Here is a 19,192-nt window from a genome sequence, read left to right as displayed (position 1 = left end):
TGCTCACTTTATTTTCGAGCACACTCAAGGCGTGGTCACTACGGCAGCTCTCCGGCGGTATCATTTGATCTCCTGAAAGCGTTATCGACATCAGGTTGATGATTCCGCCGCGTTGGATCAGGAAGCCCATGCCGAGAATGACGTCTTGTGAACACTGTTGGAGGATAACGAAGCTGGCAGGGTATACAGGTCCAGCCATGAACCATAATTCTTGCTTTGCAGATTCTCGTCGGCGTTATTAGGTGTCCTCGAGCTGTCCGGATTTGAGGGCCTTTTCATGCAGTCTTAACTTTCTTCAACTGGGTGGTGTTACGTATTCGGCGGCTAGACGCCGAATACGTAGGCACCGACGGAAGGGCACCGACTGGGATGCGGCTGCTCCTGCAATTCTCTTTGCTCTGCGCTCCGTCACTCACGCACCGACAGGATTCACCCCGGCGGAACTTGTTTACGGTCGAGCGCTTCTCTCCCCGCTCACCATACTAAAAGAAAAGTAGAGAAGACAAATTTGTAGACGAATCTGCTGTCGAGTACGTACCGTTGCGGTTGGCGTGCAACACCCCGGGCAAAAAGGATGCTCAAAGACTATGCCCAATCGAAACGGAGGATGGATCCCCAATTTGCTATGGTTGTCTCGAGTGGTTGCCCGTGTGGCAGGCGTCCCGCCGTGATTACAGGTCCCTTTTTATGTGTGCGGCTCTAGGGGAGACCCTTTCCGTGAACCAAACCGGAACCACGGGCTGCCGCTAGAGGAGGCAAGCACGTGCAACGTCGCATAAGAGAAAGGATCAGCCGCCCATCCCCGACCTGACTCAGTGCATGTCACGTGACATTGACGCGAGAAAGATCGCGCCTACGATTTTAGCGGGCCTATTTAAGCGGCCCCACATAGTATTTTGAATGTATTCTCTTCTATATGCTTCACCAACCATTGAATAAACAGTGCAAGTTTCGCACTGGAAATCGTCTCGTCCCTGCCTGGTCGCCATGGTCTACCGACGCCTGCAGCCTGACGAGAACGCCACGGTACCCAATAGTAACGCCGGTCGAGGTTCGAAAAACAGGCGTCGCAACAGTGCATCGCAAGGATTTGCGCAGATCAGCATGGCGGAAGCGCAGCAACGCGCAAAAGTGTATTACGACAGATCTGCACGCACACGAACCTTCAAGGAAGGCGACGAAGTGCCGATTTTGAAGTCGTCGAAGGCATATGAACTAAGTAGCATGGGATGGGCCGGTAATGGTTAAGCAAAAGCTTTCCGACACCAATTGGTAATGACGCCTGGTAAATGCAGCGACGTCACAATCTACCACTGCAATCTAATGAAGCCGTTTATCGAACGCACAGAGATGTTGAGTATCGTCCTGAACGTACCAGAGGAAATAAATGTTCCAGTCCCTCAAGTACTGACCTCTTGCTCTTTTCCGGCAACAGAAGAAGTACACTAATCTGACGCTAAACAAGCTTCTTTAACAATCAAGCAAAGAAAGGAGTTAAAAGAGCTTGTACGCAAATTCAGCGATTTGTTTGCCATTACGTATTTGGCGACGCCGAAGGCGGCGGAACAACCGGCCCAAATAACAGACGACCTACGCAGCGCCAGGCAGACAATCGCCTTTATTCCTGCAGCGACGCGCTTTTTGTGCGCTAAATAGCCAATCAGGGAGTGGAAAAATAAAAAGAAATGATATCGCGGCAAGCGGGGCAATCTTATCGGCAGGCACTAACGTAGAATGTGATCAGCACCGCGAATGTTACATACAGCTTAGCCATAGCTACCCATTTCGGAAGGCGTTCAAGAGAATGACGCTTATTGAACAACTGGAGGTTGGAACAGGCAGCCAACGATGGAAACAAGAGTGTCCAAGCACAGCACTGACGCGTTTTGCACGATCACATTGTCCTTGCGCTTGGGATGGGTGAAGACGCCGAGGTGCATGGTGCCACAGGCGGGCAAGTTAAGCTAGACATCGCAGAAAGGGTGGAGGCACTGTGCGGCTTCATGCTCGAACAACAAGCCCGTGGACAGGGGCTGGGACGCCCAGGAGGAGGCGACGCCTATAATTAGCACTGCTCGCCGAGGGCCGAAATGCTGCCGAGCACGTAGCGACAGGGAGACGGCCGCAGACCTCTGGCGCAAGGTTCCTCATGTCAGCCGGTACTACAGGATATGAAGTGGCTTAGTGAACGAGCGGAAGAAATGCACTACGTCAGAAGCAACCTCGCGCCCAAGCTTAAGAAAGCCCGGCAGTTGAATTCACTGGGAGCAGAAGACATGAAAACCGAAGATGAGAATGAAAAAGGTTTGCGTCGACTGCATGCACACGAGCAAAAAACTAGGGGAGGCGGCTAAGGCAGTCAGCAGTTGCATATAGTTTGCCTTTCTTGTGTGGCACTAGGAAATCAAACTTGAAGTGCTAGACTCCACCTCATCAAGTGACCATTTTTGTTTGACTTTTAAAAAAAGTATGGGGTTTTACGTGCCAGAACCCCTTTCTGATTATGAGGCACGCCGTAGTGGAGGACTCCGGAAATTTACGACCACCTGGGGTTCTTTAACGTGCACCTAAATCTAAGCACACGGGTGTTTTGGCTCCCATCGAAATGCGGCCGCCGTGGCCGGGATTCGATTCCGCGACCTCGTGCTCAGCAGCCCAACACCATAGCCACTGAGCAACCACGGCGGGTTCTTTGACCTTTGGTTCAACCACACTAAGGGGGAGGGATCGGTTTCAAAAACTAAGGAAGGGCCTTTAAGATAGCACGGGAGCTTTTCGAGAGCCCACACCAAGCAAGCGCATTCTTTTTCTGTTGTGCTGTAGGCTTGCTGACATGAGTGAGTGAGTGAATAAACTTTATTGTAGGTCCGGCGAGGACGCGAACTCGTCGCGCACCCGGCTAGTCCCACGTCGGGACCGGCAGGTCTAGCCCACCGGCCCGGTCGCGGGCACGCCGGACGGCCAGGATTTGCTTTTCTAGAGCGGGGCTACGCAAAAGCGAGTCCCACTCCTCCTTGATGAACTTGGGGTATGTCGACCCGCACTCCCAGAGCATGTGAGGTAGAGTGGAGGTCTGGCCGCAGGACGGGCAGGCGTCGTCGCGATACACGTCGGGGTAAGCCTCGTGGAGAGCGGACAAACACGGATATGTGCTGGTCTGTAGGAGCCGAAGCGAAACGGCTTGCGCCCAATTCAACTTGGGGTGAGGGGGTGGAAACACCCTTCTTGACATGTAGAAATATTTAATAATCTCGTTGTGAGTAGCGGGAGCGTCCCTGTGACCGTAGTGAGGAGGGGAGTCAGTGCTCCTTATGGAGGAAGCGCGGTCGGTGAGGTCACGCGCAGCCTCGTGGGCAGACTCATTGAGGTTCGGGGGAGCACCCTCGACCGATCCTACGTGAGCGGGAAACCAGTGAATTGAATGGTTTGTGAGAGCATGTGGACTCGAGCCGCTAAGAAGACGAAGAGCTTCCTTGGAGATACAACCCTTTTGAAAAGCCCTAACTGCCGTTTTGGAATCGCTATAGATTTCGGACCCACGACTGTCTAGCAGGGCGAGGGCGATGGCGACTTGCTCGGCGACTCCGGGGTCTGAAGTGCGAATCGAGGCGCTATTGGAAATGTTTGCGCTCGAGTCGACCACAACGACGGCAAAGGACTTCCCATCACTGTACTCCGCAGCGTCGACGAAGCTTGCGCTAATGTCGTGTCGCTTGATCTGTTTGAGGATGGCTGCTGCTCTGGCTGGCCTTGCGTCTGCCCTCGTTGTGGACGGGATGGACGTTTCGGGGCACAGGGGCCACTACGAACTTGTCTCGAATGCACCTAGGGATCGGGGTACTGACCATCGAGAATTCCGCAGGGTAATAACCCAGCTCTTCGAGCTGGGTTACCACCCTGCGGTTACCACATGGAAGAGCTGGTAACCCAGCTCTTCCATGTGGCAACAGCAGTTTCGCCGTAAACGAAACTCAGCCAGACGCAAACAGGAATCATTGGCTTCTGGCACAGGCTTTTCTTTGTCGCATTTGTGCACATTATTAAAGGCACTCTAACCATGACATCGAAGAGTTGCCAGTCATTGATGCACACAAGCCAAATTACTAGGGCATTTAAATCCCACTTTGCAACGCCAGGAAGCCGCAGTTGCTTCTCCTGCAAAATTTTTCTACGCGACATTGAAGATGAAGAGAATATAGATGGCCTGGCCACTTCTGAAACTGTTGCGGCACTGTTGAAGAGCCGTTGGCTCTCACCGCTGCTGTTCAGTTCTAGCATGCACCTGCATCCTATGTAAGATCTATATCCTTAGTGACTGACTACGAAATATCGCGTGAGTTTTCTTATTTCACCGGCAGGCTTCAATCCTCAAGTAAACCCCCAAGTTTAGGTCTCGGGTAAGGCCAGCGTGAACGGCACCAATATAAGAATTGTCACTCGTGAGGGCATACTGAAAGCCACTGAATGAATGGGTTCTTCTCACAACAATACTCCAGCGAAGATTGACCTGGCTGTGTCAGCTCTAATATTTTCCTCGCAGTTGCCACATTTTTTATTTTGAAAGTGGATGTTGGAAAGACAAAATCTCTAAATGTACCTCTACGTTAGGCTAACGAGTACAGCTAACAAATTCTGGTTAGAGATAGACAGACAGTAGACTTTACAGAAAAGAGCACACGAGCGTGGGTGGCTCTTCCGCTGTGCACTGGGTGGGCCCCTCAGTCCAGGAGTCCAGCGGCCTTAGCTACCCTTCTCACTCGGTTGACCAGGTTGAGCTGGTCCGTCGAGTCTGAGCTGGACAGCGCTGCCACCCATTGCCGTGCGGTGGGGTGTGTTATGGGTGTGAGCTGTCGTGTACTTGCGCAAGCCCATACCATGTGGTAAAGGGTTGCGCATTGATCGCAGTGTGGCCACTTATAGGAATACAGCGCAAGGTGTATGGCGTGCTGGAGACTAAAGTGAAGATATGTACTAGTTTGGATTTTTGGCCATATTACGGCTTCCTCTCGCGTCAGGGCATTATGAGGCGGCGGTGTGTTCTTTGTCAAAAACGATAGTGTTGTAAGATGTGCGTGCATGTTAATGGTATGGGCTCGGGGTGGAACTGCTCGGCGTGACCCTCTCGCGGCATCTGGTGTGCATGCGCTCGGGTGTAGGCGTGTGCCTGCTGATTACCGCGTAAGGACTCTTGCCCCGGAGTCCACACGACTTGTATGTATGGCGGGAGCTGGTGCGCCCCAATCGGGATGCGATGTGCGGCCCTGGACATTGTTCTCTGAAAAAGAGATCGCCGCCTTTTCTGCAGTCTCAGGGTTTTGTGCGCGTACTGTGGCAGACGCTAGCTCTCTGCTCTGGGAATCAACGACGCTCAGGGCGTAAGCGTTTTTTTTTTGTTCACACGACTTGTATATATGGCGGGAGCTGGTGCGCCCCAGTTTCCTTGTGGTACGTGTGTGTCCATGTTGCGTGGAATTGGGGAGATTCGCAGATGTTTGGAGGAATTCTTTCTTTTTGATCCTGGTGGCTTTAAAGGTTTCGCCGGTAACTCAGCCGTTGTAGTACTGATCTTCTGGTGGGCGTGAGTTCCGGTCGATCTAATTGACTGGCTTTGTGAGCTTCAACTAGTTCTTGGTAGGTGTTGTGTAAGCCTATATTGAGAAGTCTTCTAGTCGAAGCCGTGGATGGTAGCCCCAGGGCGATTTTGATGGCTTTGCGTATTTGAATGTCAAGTTTTCTACCTCCGCATTCCTCAGCGCGAGCTAGAGCGGGCCGTATGTTATAAGACAGGTGAGGGGTGCTTGCACCACGCGTAGTGTGTCTTGTTCTTTAAGTCCGCTTCCATGGCTTGCAACTCTGCTAACGAGATGCGTGAGCTGTGATAGCGTTCACTGTAGTCGCGGGAGGGTGGCTGCCCCGGATCCGTCTTTGTGGATGTGTAGCCCTAGAACTCGTAGGGTTTCCATTTGTGGGATGGGCGTTCCATTGAGGGTGATGTCTGGATCGCGTTCATCGTAGCCGGATGGTCTGCCTCTCATTCTTGACTTGAGGATGAGGTGTTCCGACTTCTCGGGAGCGCAGTGGAGGCCTAATTTTCGCAAGTAGCTCTCGATGTTATCTACTGCGTCATGTAGGCGTGTTTCTTGCGTTCCGGTGTTTGAGGTCCTTGTCACCCATAACGTGATATCATCTGCATAAAAACCGTGTCGAAAGTCTGGTATGGCGTCGAGGAGGCTGGGTAGTTTGACCACGGCGACGTTGAATAGCAACGGCGATATTTCCGAAACCTGCGGGGTGCCTTTGCTCAATAGTCGGAAGCTGTCGCTGCGCAGGTTGTATATTCCAACTGCGGCCGTGCGGTCCGTGAACAAATTCCTGACATAGTCGTATGTCCGAGACCCGAAGCCAAGGTTTACGAGGTTGCAGAGGATAGTTCTCGTGATTGCGTTGTCAAAAGTAAAAAAAAAAGTAAGAAGCAAAAAAAACAATAATACATAAAAAGAATAAGAAAAAAATAAAAAGAAATAACTAAGACGAAACAAATAACTAAGTTATGTGTTTGCGCCTTTATTCAATCAATATAGCATAACCATCATTAGAACCTAATATAGCTATTGAGCAATACGGCCTCGCTGGTCTTCCATCTTCTCATAGTGGAAGGGCTCTGAATTTTTGAAAATGATATTTCAAAATATCCGGCGTAGTATCAACAAGTTTCAGCAGACTGCACCGAGAGGGTAGCCCCTTCTTACAACATATGCACATTGGCACTTAGTCGGAACATTGCTGGGGCGACAAAGCCGTGTATTGTTCATGGATGGGCGGTGAAGTCGCACGACCGGTGGGAATCGTTTTGCAACCTCCCTGCAAATGGCACATTTAATTCAGGAAGAGTCGCCAAATTTTGACCGTACAGAGATATAGCTTGCGTTGGACGGGTAACGGTAGAGCGAATGTCATTCACTCAGTTTGAACTCGAAAGTTTTTGAGAGTCAGCAAGGAGTGAGAGAGAGTGTATATACTTGTCCACGTCTTGTGCCAGCGTCCGTCTGCGAGCACACGCCCGTTTGTGTATGCGTGCATTGGCATGTGTGTGCGTACGTACGTTCTTGTGTGTTTACACATGTGCGGACGCGTGTGTGTGTGTGTGTGGGTGTGTGTGTGTGTGTGTGTGTGTGTGTGTGTGCGCGTGTGCGTGTGTGTGTGTGTGTGTGTGTGTGCGCGAAAGAGAGAATGAGCGAGCGAGTGAGCAATTCCCTGCATACATCCACACTAGGAGACAAATCAGATATAGAGTTCATGTAAACTCAAAATAAATCCACCAGACAAGAATGAATGACTGCATTCAGAACACTAGAGCATTGTGTCTTTCTAAAAGCGAAACCGACGCAGAAAAGAGTGGACCACCTTACGAGGTCGCGGGATTTCGATAAGGGCGAAATGAAAAACGCCTGTGCCCCGTACAATCGGGGCACGTTAAACATCATTTGTGGTTAAAATTAATCCGGAGTCCCCCACTACGACGTCACTCATAATCGAATCATGGTTTTCGCACGTAAAACTACAGAATTAACTTCATTCACTTCGACCATCTTGCTCAAGGTCACGATTATAACGCTGTGACCGATGCGACACTGACAGCGTTTTAAATGAGAGGGGAAAAACCAATGGCGTCATCCACAGCACCGCTCGATTTCATCCATCATCCGCCGTGACAGCTGTGCCGCAGACCTCATTTGTTGGCGCTGTGCCCACATTTACCGCCGAGCTTCATACAACCGCATCGCGAATCTTCAAGTAGTGGCATATACGTAAAAGTAAAAGCGCCTCTGACGGTAATATCGCCTCCCTGTATTTCATCACGATGGCAACATCATCATCGGTACGGCCCCGTGAGGAGCTGCTAAGGAGGGGCGGAATCTTCTAACTGTTCGGAAAACAAACGGTTCACTTCGCTTCATGTGATTGGTCAGAATTATGTTTGCGGCACCGGCTGTCCCAGACCGTGGGGCGGCACTGCAAATTATGAACACGTCACGCATACGTCAATTATTTTCAAAGCAAACCCGTCGTCGGCTAAGAGTGTAACCGGCGAAGAGGCAGCTTACTTTTGGTTCGGTTGCTGTGGCTTGACTGGTGGCTTGTGAAACTGGCTGCGCGACGCCGGAGACACGCTGGCGTCGCGCTGGCGTGCGTTGGTTGCTACGGGGGCTATCGCTTGCCCTTGTCTGCTTGGCGTTGCTCTTTCGATATCTATGACGGCTGCAAATGCGATGCGCGTTCGAAGAGATGACGGATAATTATTTGCACCGCCCCTGTAGGCTTTCTAAGCAGACCTTTTGCAGCCTATATGTATACGCTATCAACTGGAGTAGACTTGAGTGACAGCGTACCAGCTAGCGGTCATTCCACGCAGAGAAAGGAATTGCGCGCTGCGGTTTATCGCCACCGGCCTGTCGGAAGCGAAGTATTAATCAGAATGGCCTAGATCTCTGTTGCCAACTCTGTCCACGAAGTTGCTCTCGCAATTGCTGTGTTGGCCAGTAGAAGCGCTGGGTGAGCTTTCCTAGGAACCCCGTTGTCAAAGCCAATGTCAAGGAGATATTTGCATGGCGAGATCGAATTCCCTGTGCTGTAGCCAGCGTCCATAGCCCGGAGATCACGATGCGGCAAACAGAAAGGTTAAACAAAGGCAGCTCCAGCGTTTCCTTTCTCGGCTGACAAAACCGCAGAGCCAGGAGGGGAAGATTGTGGAGATCTCTTAATTGGGTGCTCTTTTTGCTCTAGTTCGGGAGTGCCGCACTTTGGTTCTCAATTTCACGCACAGCGCGCACCGTCACCACCACACTCTTCTATTTTACTTCACGCATGCAATGCAGGGCCCGTATATCGTAATGTTCGAGTTCATGTTCCATTGCTTCTATCACACGACGCGCCGTGGGGCAGATCGCAGTGATAGCGGCAGCGCGGCGGCGAGCGAGTCATGTCCGAGCCGATAACGAAGGGCGATAAAAAGAAAAAGTTGATATAATAAAATTGTTTTTTAGCACGTAAAACTCCGAGATTCAATCTTTATTTCATTTTAATTCTGCCGTTGTTTATCGGCAGAATTAGTCCAACTAAATAAATTTATACTGTCAAGTGTCCTTTGTTCTTAGATAAATGCGTTAAGCCTATACGGATGCTGCTAAATTTTGAACATTAGTGAAGGGGATATGAAAAAGAAAGCAGTATGCAGACAATTGTATTCTCGCTGAATTTTTCTTTTGAAGACTATTTTCACATGCTAAGTGGCTCAATCCTCAGGTTGGCAGCCCTGTATAGGTTTTTCTAGCACTAGGAGTGCTCCCTGCGAATTTACCTAAGCGAACAAGCATATAAAATATCCCAATCCGTCGAAAAAAAAAAAGAACCACTGTGTTGCCTACGCTGTTCCTGCACTGAGCACGAACCATGTGTGCACCCCGCCCCCTTCTTCCTTTCCCCGAGATAAAATGAACCGCTGTTTGGGTTTCCTGGAAAGTGGCTTTCTATCGAAACATCCTGGTTTCCAGAGTATTAAACCATTCGAGGTAGGGTACGTGCGCTCGCTGGCAAGCATGAAGGGTGAGCAAAGTGTATGTATGCGTTCGCTTTCTTTAAGTAGATTGGTCGTAGATCTGTGTGGGCGATGCTTTCGTGAGAACAAGGGGAATGGTTTCCCAACCCTTTCCTATGTGGTAATAACCAGCTTTTACTCTTTTTCTCTTCCCTAACTCCTCCAAGACGCGAAGACTGGCTCTATCTAAGGGTGGTCGAAAGTAACTTTTCTGCTCACCCTGAATCACTACCACTATGACTATACTTCGTTTTATTTACAGCCGGTGCCGTGTCCTTCGTTTTATTTCTTCAATGCTTCATCCCGACCAGACGGGCTTCCGACGAACGCTCGATTTCATATGACTATACTATTGCTGCACAAGAGAGTCCGAATAAGTCGACGTTTTGTTTTTGAAATAAGGGCGGAAGTAAGTGTGTGGACGAGATTCTTCAAACGAAATCAGCCTTACAGAACACTATTTTGGGGACCACAGTAACAATTACGCTAGAACCATTGGACACATTTGTATAAGTAGAGCTATATCTCCAAGGTTAAAATATATTTGACGCCTCACGGTCATGACGCGGCTGCGCAGACTTCCTGTCACTCTATTTCTTGTCGTTTTGACTCACGGATGCAATTCGGGACAGACATTTCTCAACATGTTTTTTTTAAATTTCATGCAAGAGTGACCCTGTAAAATAGTTATGCAACTGCTTTACTGCAAAATATATCAGTGCTTGACAGCGGAACGCAACAAAAGCGCTGGTGCTGTGAGCGCCCTTGTCTTAATTTTGCGCTAGAACACTAGTCCGAAATATCGTACGAACAGAAAGTTAAGCCGCACCTCAACCCTTGCAACGTTAGGCATATATCCACAAGGTTTTTGCCATTTCTTCCGTATATTAGTCCGCGTAGCACTGAAGACTTACGTTAACAATGCCGTTACTGATTCTGAATCATTACTTCGTGTTAGCATAAATAATGCACGCACATTAAAAACTTCAAGTAGGTTAGGATTTTGGCTGCAGAGCCTACAACGTGCAAAATTTTGAGGTGTCTCGTATTAGATTTCCTTATTGCCGCCCTATGCACAGATAGGAAGGCTACGTGAAGTACATCAACGGTAATGCAAGGAGAAAGTGGCTGCACTTGGAATTTATTTCCGAAGGAAATCTACTCCATGATAGGCGAACGGGTGGCGGCGGCGGTGTACTGCGGAGGAAGTATTTTTTTTTTTCAGTAGCGGTTCCTCGGCCTTGCCACACCGATGAACGATGTGGTGCAGCAGTAGCGGCCCACGCATGGACTGTCGTCACAGAGCTGGCCTTGCCAACGAAGCCTCTTGCCGTTTGGCAGAGTGTTCACGACTGCGTGGTGCTGCCTGATCCAGGACATGGTTTTCATCGTGGAGGTGGTAGCCAGGTAGTGCACGTGAACCAATCGCAGTAGTGGCAATGCTTCCACCATGCGGGCGATAAAGTTTGCCACCGCGCTGTCCGTTGCCTGAGCTCCGGTCAGCAGGCACAATCTGCGCAGAGCCTTTGCCGCAGTGAGTCTAGCAGCGAAGCAAGGCTTCTGCCCAAGCATCACGTGGCGTGCTGCTATGGTGAGTGTAGAGAGCCGTTCATTTGCGCAAAGGAGATGGCAAGGCCCGAAGTAGAAGACAGAGCCGGCGTCACTCACCATACTATCTAGGCTGAAGCGAAGGTCGGTGACTCGGCACCCAAGTAGGAACTTGAAACGCAGTTCACAACGCATAGCTCCTGTATGTTATCGCAGATGGCGACAAATCCAAGGAGGACGTCGGAGGGTAAAGCTAGGCAGTTGGTGAACCTCAATTGGCGCAAATTCTTCGTGTTCACCTTCTCGCAGTATTCACCAAGCGTACGTTCATCTGTGTCAGAAGTGAACGTTATTGCCTCGACGACCCGCATGCAGTTGGCGACTCCGGTGAGCTCAGCTGCTGCCTCGGTGAGAGCGAGGCGGGAGGCTCCGTCCAAGAGTTGGAATATCGATTCCCACGCTGCACGCGGGAGTCCGCAGATTAGCTCAGCACCGGGGGATGGTTGCGTCATAGTGAATCGGTTTGGTCACTACCTTGACCTTTGCTCAGCTGTGCGCTTTTTCGGTATTCTTGACGGGCCTGGCAAAAGGGATTTTCAAAACGCCGCAACTTTGCGCGAAGGGGCTTACTTCAGATGAAGTCTTGTTGCTGGTTGCCGGCCTTTCTTTGCAACAAGGCACCACTTGCCAAGGCGACCAATTCTGGAACGTGAAATAATTTCTGTTACAGTTAGTGCAGACATTCTGTAGACGAAAGAAAGCGTCAGATTACAGGGCGCTTATGGTGCCTCTTCTCAACCCTGCCATAGCTAATATAATTCATTAGGAGCCCTGCTGGATTATCCCAACCATTTCGCAAACTGGACGAGATATACGCGCTCACAAATAGTTTCAGGTGGCTTTACAGGAAGCGAAAGCTCATTTCACTATTTATTGGCGTCCAACAATAGTGTGATTGCTGCAATAGGGACAATTCGGACTGAAGCGGAAGCCATGAGCGCTGCCATTTAACAAGCCGCTGAAACCCAATGTCATTAAGAGCAACGCCAACAATTCTTGCATACGTAAGATGTTTCCCCTTGCTTGCAAACGCGATTGTAAAGCTCTCTAGCATTATTGACAAAGTACCGCTTTCCTGTAGTGAAAAGGTGCTCATGGGGAAAAGGTGTAAGCATCCGCGCCTCCACATATTGTGTTGCTTAGTGGGTTAACCAAGTTAGTGAGCCCACCCACATCTCTGAGAGTATTCTTCCATCCAATCCAGTTAATTAACCCTCGCTTTCCCGATAAGAACAACAAATATACGCAAGGACAAAATTAGCAGTACCACTTTTCAAATTCAATTTCGAATTTTAAACATTTACTTCTGAACCGCTGGTCGGTATACGTGTCGATTCCATCCTATTTTTCTTTCAAATGTTTTTTATTCTTCAGTGGTCCGAGCTGTTCTCCACCGACACTATTCCTGTGACCAGCCGGCCATGAGACGTGGATATCAAAGGGACAAAATTGAACGAAAAAAAATTCTGGCAGCACCCATTTTACGATGGCTGTCGAGCTGAATGCGATTAGCATGGAAGCAATGTAGCGAGACACCGCATTGCCACCGTCGAAACGCGTCATGTACGAGCCGTGTACTGCACTCGGGCTCCTCTCTCACGCATTCCACTGGACACGCTGCGCCATCTAGCGGCACTGCCGCGCAGTCCGCGCGTGTCTGTATATTATATATATATATATATAATTATTCAGACAAGATTATCCGAATATCTATTACGCGGATCATATTCCACCCAGCACAGGATCAATTTTGAAGTTTTTCTGATCGAAGAGTGGCACATAACGAGTGACTCAAGGCGTCATCGAAGAGGTTCATTGTAGGGCGGCGGATGTTGAGTGGCACACACCCAGCGACCTCAGCTGCGGTCAAAGAGGTTCCTTGAAGAGCGGCGCATACCACTGTGGCACATATACCCAGTGACCCAAGTTGCCGCCAAAGTCAATTGAAGAGCTGCACATACCCAGCGTTACATACTGTTACGACTCCAATTTTGGAACCATCGGTTTAGTGTGGTGTGTGACTCCTGCCTTAAATGAGTGGGAGTGACAGGCGCCTGCTGGTCTGCCATCTACAACTTCAGTAGGAAATTCTACAAGTTGAGATCACTGTATATAATATGAGGCGCTGCGTGGTTAAACGCTGGTCGCGGCCGCGATCTTCTGCGAAAGATCTATTGAAGTCGCGTCGTCGAGAAGAAAGGACACCGTCGTGAGGAGCTTATCTTCGGGGTTGACAATTGGCACATAGAAGACTGAAGAATTCGCCCTCTCTCAAGCACCGCGGAAAGCAGCAGCCACATGGAGCGCTGATGACGTCGTTCGCCCAGAGAGTGAACGACGTCATGTATCACTATGGCGTAAAGGTTTCTACGCAACTTTGGGAAAAGGAGTGACCTCCTCGCCGAAAATGGCGTTAACTTGGCCCACTGACTTGACCGCCAATCCAAAACGTTTCCTGATGCCACGTGACCGGCTGCCAATCAGAGGGAGGACAACACCTCTTTGCGTCTAGACCCTCACTGGCCTCAAGTCACCTGACTGCATCCAATGTTACGTCGGGCTACTTAAGGAGCCTGCCATGCACTTTTTGCTCTGATCATTTCTCAAACCTTCACCATCGTTTAATACATCGTTAAGTTTTTACAACGATTCGTCGTCATCCCTGCCCAGTCGCCTAGTGTCCTGATGCTCACGGCACGTCAAGCTCCGATCACAACCAAGTAGTACCGCCGGAAGGAAAAAAAAAACCGCGAGCATTGTGAATCCGGCGTCGGAACAAGACCGAGTGACTCTGGTTGGTCCAACGGTAGGTTCCCTTAGCACAGCAGATGTTTGACACACACACACACACCTCTCTCTCTCTCTCTCTCTATGTCAGCCCTGTTTAATTCGCAGGCCCTTGTCCGTGCTAATCTCGACTTCCACACTCTGACTGCGTTTTCTGTTTTTTTTTACCGTGAAAACCGGAACAGCTTTGCACCCGCGACGCTTCCTCAATGGTGCCGAAAGTGATAATGTTCTAAAGTTAAACCACTAATTGGTACATGAAACGGGAAATAATAGACAAAGATAGCAGGCTAGAGCCACAGAAGAGAATCCTGCCTCCCCTAGGAAGCACTTACATTGCTGTGTAGGTGATGCCGGTGTTAATGGAGCAGGAAATGCACAGGCCATCGAATGGCCGTCGTCGTCTTTGTTTTCCATACGCCAAGTGGCGCAGGCACACTAAGGGGTATAGAGCGAGAATCGGTTCGTGAAAAGGCGATATCGTGCACAATGAACGCTAAAAACGTATCCAGGGGCAATAAATATTGAACGGAAAAAGAGTGAGCACAACCTGCTTCAAAGCAAAGAAAGAAATGTTATGAGGAATAAACTCGAGGAAAAGAAAGTCTTTAGAGAGGGAACCACTTGGAATTTGAAAGAATAATGCAATGTGCTGAAAAATTACTAAAACATTTCTGTTTTCAATGCATGATAATTTTTTTGTTTTAAGCCCGAAAGAAAGCCCGCGAAACACGAAAAAGTGCCACGCGACTAGTCGCGCATGATTGGGAATTTTCGAGGATGGTCTAAAATTTTCTAGTTTACACTTTTGCTCTGAATTTATAATTAAGAAGCGCATTGATTAATATTGACTAATTATGTAAGGCGAAATACAAAAAAATTGTCTGACTTGCCCGAAGCGAAAGCTAACATTACCTTGGTTTTGTCCAGCTACGTATGGAACTTGCATAGTTCTAAATTTTTGGCATATGTTACGCGAGACACTTGGTATACTAGTGGGGGGGGGGGGGGGGGGAGTGTGCCGAGCCCGCTTTCCTGGTGATGCCGTGGAGGGAAAAGATGTATTCAGTTTGTTCTGTCCCATTGATGGTCAGGTCTATATTAGACAATTTATTTATTTTAAACACTCTCAAGTCGCGAAGGTGGTTTAGAGAAGTGCGATTAAAAAAGAAAGACATATGCATTCCGTTTAACAAAAAGTGTCCGACGTTTAAAATACCCTAATGCGAAATTTGAGCGCAGCTGCATACGCGTTCTCATTTCAATTATATTGAGGCAAAGAAATCGAAACCAAAATAACTGCACCGACTTGCAGTGGTGGGCCAGTGCCGTCAGCGCCATCGCGGAGTCAGTGGAAGTAAGGGAACGCTGGCATGATGAGCGGCATCGGTAGCATCGGAGCCAGCAGTCGAAGACGACGAGGACGAACGCAGAGTGGTGGCACGAACGTGAGGGGCAGTAAGGGAACGCTGGCATGATGAGCGGCATCGGAGCCAGCAGAAGAAGAAGAAAAAGAAGACGACGATGACGACGAAAGCGCGAGCGCGCGGGTATGCAAAATTACTTCCACACCGTATTCTAGATCGTTTATTACAAGGTCATCTGAAGAACCTTCGAACATTGTAATTGCGACAGATGCTTCACAATGTGAAGGAAAGTCAGGTGTAGGAATATTTTACCCGATTCTTGATTGGACATTTTCTCTTCGGCTTCCAGATTTCATACCGATCTTTTTAGCCGAATTCATGGCCGTGGTGCTGACATTACGCAAATTAGGACCATCAATTACGTCAGCCGTGATAGTCACTGATTCGTCATCATTGGGCTTATCTCTTAATGCTTCTCATGATTCTCGCGTGATGAGGACGTTTCAATCATTGGCACCTGGGTACTTGAGAAGCGTGCGTTTGATTTGGGTGCCTGGTCAGAGAGGACTAATTATAAATGAAATTGCAGACTCTAGCCAAGGCATCGATAAGTGGCCCGATTCTCCCTTACTGCCTTTTGACTTCTCATGTTAGTGCTGCTAGATTTCGCAGGAGTGTCATGCAGGCCGTATCAGGCTCCATAATTACCAACCCTGGGGATTACCGACATATCCTATTCCCTTGGCACAGAGATTTTTGCCGAACACGGAAAATTGAAATGTGCATCACGAGGCTGCCGTATACCTGCGTTGAACTTCTATCTTCACAGGTCTGGTCTCGTCCTCTCACCATTATGGTCATTCTGTGGCGAAGCAGAGACAATAGACAATTTCTTGTTGTCTTGCAGGCGTTGTTCTATTATAAGAAAGCGACTACTGGAAACCCCGCTTCGCACCATTCGTCTAAATTTATCAGTGCCTGTGATCCTATCTTTTGGAGCCTCCATTTTTGGAGTCACAGAAATGTTTGCTTGGCAATCCAAAATTACCGCGTTGAAACCAATCGATTTTCAGGTTAGACTGATCGTTCTCCCTCCCCACCATATCTTTCATTTTTCTACCTATTATTAATTTTTTTCCTATTTTTTCTCTTGTTATACCCGGTTTTCTTCCGATTATGTTTTTCTCTCCAAACACAAAATGTTTACTCCATTGTTCAAATTGTTAACTCCCGTGTTCTTATTTTTTATGCACCTAATTGAACCACCCGATTCATGGCCAGTCCCCCACTGTGGGTATGTGCCACGGCCACTTAGGACAACAACAAAAACAACGACGATGACGCTCAACCCAGGAAGGGGCGCCTAAGGGGTGCGCACAAGAAGCATGGGTAACAGCAGACTTGAAGTTGTTATAATTTAGGATGAGAGCGATGGAAGCAGGAAGGTGATTCCGGTCTACGTTTGCTCTAGCGCTGAACGATTCGCTGAACAAGTTCGCATGACAAGCTGACAATGCTACATTAACTTCACTTCACTTCACTTCACTTTATTACCTTAAAAACCCCATTAGAGGGGTATTACATAAGGGGTGGTTAATAAAATAAACATTAGAAACAGGTGTTCATTTTTGAGATATGGGTGACAACAGCTTCAGTAAAGGCAGATGGGCTTGTAATGGCTGCGATGGCGTGTGGAAGGCCGTTCCAGTCCCTTGATGCTCGAATAAAAAATGATGCTTGAAAAGTGGTGGTCCGGGCACGTGCGCGTGCAACTTGAAGCGGATGACCGGTGCGATGAGATATGTATGAAGGGGGCGTGATGTACGGTGGGTGATTTAGGGAGCTTAAAAAAAAAGATGAAAAAAAGAAAAAAAAACCTGTGGTGTGACCTAGGTGAAATGTTGGCAAGGGAAGAAAAAAAAAAGATGGTGTCTTTGAAAACATGGTTATAATGATGCATTTTACGAAAAAAGGCAGAGGCGGGAACCCTAATGAGGCATTGAAAGATCGGGTAATATTAAACTGGTCTTCAACGACGTTACTCAGACATGACGCGAGTAATTGGAAAGAACGAAACTTGTGGCTTGAGGATGCTTTAGCTCGGGTGCTCCTATCTAAATATCTGTAAAAGGAAAATTCGTTTTTCTCGGCAACCACTGCAATAAATTTGACAAAGTTTGTTGCATTGAAAAGAAAATCTTAGAATCTAGTGACTGTTAGTTTCAAATTTTTTTATTTAGGTCATCAATATTTTATTAAAAATTGGCGAAATCGACAATTTTCTAGAAACGAAACTATGAAGCTTACAACTCTAACTCAGCAACGAAAAATGATAATACAATTCTGGGAATTGCATCTAATAGTACATCTAAAGCGAACAAAATTGATATCTTACAGATGAATCTCAAAAAAGTTTAGTAATATGGAAATACAGGTTTTGCAGAACCCTTGTAAACAACGTAACCAATTCCCGTAAGATATAAAATGACATATCGAATTTCTCCAGTTTAAATGATCTAATGGATGCCGTTTACAGAACCGCGATATCTGTTATTGATGGAGAACTATAAATTTGTAAACTTCGTGCTTCTATTTTATCAAACTTACGAATTTTGAAAATTCTTGTAACAAAATTCAGGACCTAAATTGAAATTCCGCTTCCAACAGTCACTGGAATTTCACTTTCTCTCTCAAATACAACAAGTTGCATTAAAATCAGTCCAGGGGTTATCTCAGAAAACGTTTTTGCGTTTGAAATGTATTTTAATAGGCCGCGTCGGAGTTGGGCCAGAGCTAAAGTTTCCTCTTAATGTGAGCCAATAGGCAAGGTCATTACACAGATTAAAAAAGAAATACAGAAGCGGTCCAAGAACCAGCCCTTGTGGTACGCAAGATATTACAAAGAAGCACTTGAACAAAAGCTATTAGTTGTTACGCATTGCGTTTTGTCAGAAAGAAAACATTTAATCCAATTAAGCCCCTGCTATCAAAATTAAGTTCACCACTCAGTAGCAAAGGCTCTGGCAAAGTAAAAATGTAAAGTTTGTGCGAGTTACAAAATTAGCATTTGCAAACAGGTCGTTCAGGGAAGGTTAAGAGTTGTGTTTTGGAGGAAGTGGTTCTCGAAATCCATGCTGAACGGTGTTAAAATACAAATCGGATTCTGAAAACTCAGCGAAGGGAGAATATATTGTCACGTAGTAGTCGCATTGAAGCAAGCAGAAAAACTGGGAATGACAAGCGCGTGGGCTTTTTACACGTGTCTTCCAGAAAGTCCTACACATTTCGCGTCGCACATGCAATCGGATTACACGAGCTTTGGTGACAACAGGACCATGGATAACATTCGAGAAACTTCTGGTACACGCGGGCGCGTCTCGCGCTGAGCGATAACATTCCTTAGACGGTGAAAAGCGCTCACCCGTAAAGGACAAACAAGCCCCCCCCCCTCCATGTCGATGCCCCCCTCTCAAAAAACATCGTCGCGATGCTACAACCAGGAGAGCGAAACACAAAAGGACACTTATTAAACAAAAGTAACAAGACAACGAAAAGAAACAAAGTCCAAAAAAAAAAGAAAGTCCAAAGGTTCAGCTACGCAAAGTCGCAAAGTTCATTAGCGCTGGTAGAACGGCTTAAGTCCCAACACGTGGACTATTTCAGGTCGCGAGCGGCGCCGCTGTGATAGCGAAATGCCGTCTGGTACGACCTCATAGTCGAGTGCGCCAATGCGTCGGATGATCTTGTAGGGTCCGAAATAGCGGCGTAAAAGCTTCTCGCTAAGTCCTCGTCGGTGTATTGGGGTCCAAACCCAAACACGGTCGCCGGGCTCGAT

This window comes from Dermacentor variabilis, unplaced genomic scaffold, assembly GCF_050947875.1.
Source record: "Dermacentor variabilis isolate Ectoservices unplaced genomic scaffold, ASM5094787v1 scaffold_18, whole genome shotgun sequence".
In the NCBI taxonomy this organism is placed as follows: domain Eukaryota; kingdom Metazoa; phylum Arthropoda; class Arachnida; order Ixodida; family Ixodidae; genus Dermacentor; species Dermacentor variabilis.
This window is presented reverse-complemented; position numbering follows the sequence as displayed.